The sequence below is a fragment of the Coregonus clupeaformis genome, chromosome 5 (genome assembly GCF_020615455.1).
Source record: "Coregonus clupeaformis isolate EN_2021a chromosome 5, ASM2061545v1, whole genome shotgun sequence".
Classification (NCBI taxonomy): Eukaryota; Metazoa; Chordata; class Actinopteri; order Salmoniformes; family Salmonidae; genus Coregonus; species Coregonus clupeaformis.
This window is the reverse complement of record NC_059196.1, coordinates 33,682,031-33,684,560: the sequence shown is the minus strand read 5'-3', so window position 1 is coordinate 33,684,560 and position 2,530 is coordinate 33,682,031.

Sequence of the window (2,530 nt, the reverse complement as noted above, 5' to 3'; positions counted from 1 at the left end):
ATATTAAATTACTATATACAGTTGGAGTCGGAAGTTTACATACACTTAGGTTGGAGTCATTAAAACTAGTTTTTCAACCACTCCACAAATTTCTTGTTAACAAACTATAGTTTTGCAAGTCGGTTAGGACATCTACTTTGTGCATGACACAAGTAATTTTTCCAACAATTGTTTACAGACAGATTATTTCACTTATAATTCACTGTTTCACAATTCCAGTGGGTCAGAAGTTTTCATACACTAAGTTGACTGTGCCTTTAAACAGCTTGGAAAAATCCAGAAAATGATGTCATGGCTTTAGAAGCTTCTGATAGGCTAATTGACATCATTTGAATCAATTGGAGGTGTACCTGTGGATGTATTTCAAGGCCTACCTTCAAACTCAGTGCCTCTTTGCTTGACATCATGGGAAAATCTAAATAAATCAGCCAAAACCTCAGAAAAATAATTGTAGACCTCCACAAGTCTGGTTCCACGTTCATCTGTACAAACAATAGTACGCAAGTATAAACACCATGGGACCACGCAGCTGTCATACCGCTCAGGAAGGAGACGCGTTCTGTCTCCTAGAGATGAACGTACTTTGGTGCGAAAAGTGCAAAAAAATCCTAGAAAAACAGCAAAGGACCTTATGAAGATGCTGGAGGAAACAAGTACAAAAGTATCTATATCCACAGTAAAATGAGTCCTATATCAACATAACCTGAAAGGCTGCTCAGCAAGGAAGAAGCCACTGCTCCAAAACCGCCATAAAAAAGCCAGACTACGGTTTGCAACTGCATATGGGGACAAAGATTGTACTTTTTTGAGAAATCTCCTCTGGTCTGATGAAACAAAAATAGAACTGTTTGGCCATAATGATCATCGTTATGTTTGGAGGAAAAAGGGGAATGCTTGCAAGCCAAAGAACACCATCCCAACCGTGAAGCACGGGAGTGGCAGCATCATGCTGTGGGGGTACTTTGCTGCAGGAGGGACTGGTGCACTTCAAAAATTAGATGGCATCATGAGGAAGGAAAATGATGTGGATATATTGAAGCAACATCTCAAGACATCAGTCAGGAAGTTAAAGCTTGGTCGCAAATGGGTCTTCCAAATGGACAATGACCCCAAGCATACTTCCAAAGTTGTGGCAAAATGGCTTAAGGACAACAAAGTCAATGTATTGGAGTGGCCAGCACAAAGCACTGACCTCAATCCTATAGAAAATGTGTTGGAAGAACTGAAAAAGTGTGTGCGAGCAAGGAGGCCTACAAACCTGACTCAGTTACACCAGCTCTGTCAGGAGGAATGGGCCAAAATTCACCCAATTTATTGTGGGAAGCTTGTCGAAGGCTACCCGAAACGTTTGACCCAAGTTAAACAATTTAAAGGCAATGCTACCAAATACTAATTGAGTGTATGTAAACTTCTGACCCACTGGGAATGTGATGAAAGAAATAAAAGCTGAAATAAATCATTCTCTCTACTATTATTCTGACATTTCACATTCTTAAAATAAAGTGGTGATCCTAACTGACCTAAAACAGGGAATTTTTACTAGGATTAAATGTCAGGAATTGTGAAAAACTGAGTTTAAATGTATTTGGCTAAGGTGTATGTAAACTTCCGACTTCAACTGTGTTAGTATTATAATTCCTAATTCTATGGCAATGACCGCCTCTGCATGTTTTATATAGTGTGTGACCCTCAACTTTTTAAAAACTATTTTGCGGAAGGAGCTTGTCTTATCTCCCGCAGCCCTGGGGACATCCTGCATGCAGGACCATTGTTCCCGCGCGCCCGGCTCAGCTCAGCTGAACTGGCAACCTTTCTGCTCAAATGCACACCTGCCGCACCCCTACACTGAACAAAGACATGCATGCGCCCCATGCACCGAAAATGTATGGTTTGTGTGTGTGTGTGTGTGTGTTCAAACAAGATCTCACGGTTTTACAAATTTGACTTCAGATTCTGACGTTTATCCACGTTTCTGTAAACATCAATTTTTTTAGTTGCTCCAAAAGTGAAAGTGTTTTTGACACACCAGGTTGACGACTCCTGCTCAGCATCATTCTATTTCTCCAAATGTCAAATTTCGAAGTTAAGGGTTAAGGTTTCGGAAATGGTTAAACCATTAAGTTTAGGCATTCATCAGAATGGTTAAGTTAAGAGTTAAGGTTTGGTATAGGGTTAAAAAAATAATTTTAAAAATTATTGTCTACCACTGGGATTGAACACACAACTTTCAGATCCGGAGTCATGGGACAGTCTTTGACACCCAGTGTTGACTCCTCCTGCTCAGCATCATTCTGTTTTGTCAAATGTCACATTTCTAAGTTAAGGTTTGGGATAGGGTTGAAACATATGAGTGTCTACCACTGGGATTGAACACGTGACCTTCCAATCCGGAGGGTTAAAACATTAAGTTTAGGCATTCATTCCAAATGGTTAAGTTAAGAGTTAAGATTTGTCAACAACTCCCTAGCGAAACCCAAGCCTACTTGATGCCCCTAGTGGCCTGTTTTGAAGGCATTTCCAGACGACTTCA